We start from the raw sequence: 450 nt of genomic DNA, 5'->3' as shown, positions 1-450 counted from the left end.
TCGTCATTACGGCAAATCCTCGACTCGGGTTAATCGCCAACTTCCGGTTCTGTTCATACGGACGTTTGCCCACTACCCCGGTTGCAATGGCAATGGTACACATAAACTTGGCCTTCCGGCTACATTTATACATTGTCCTACTCCTATTTTATTTCTACGGATATTTTAGCCCGCACCGATGTGGTGGACCCACTGACAAAACCGGCATCGCCATCCACCAAGTGCCACGCCACCGTGTTTTGTAATGTACGTCCAGACATCTTTTTATCTAACAAATTCAGCAGCTTAGCACTCTTTTGTCTCAAGCGTAATTTCAGATGAAATAAAATGAAGTTAGCACGGACAAATGAGTAAACAATAAAATAACTTATAATAAATAAACGTATCTCTCATTGTTTATGTGTAATTTTTTTGTCTGGTGTCGTTAAATGTGAACAGCTATCCCCAGCC

Source organism: Eutrigla gurnardus, assembly GCF_963514095.1.
Source record: "Eutrigla gurnardus genome assembly, chromosome: 20".
NCBI lineage: Eukaryota > Metazoa > Chordata > Actinopteri > Perciformes > Triglidae > Eutrigla > Eutrigla gurnardus.
Note: the sequence above shows the minus strand (reverse complement) of the source record.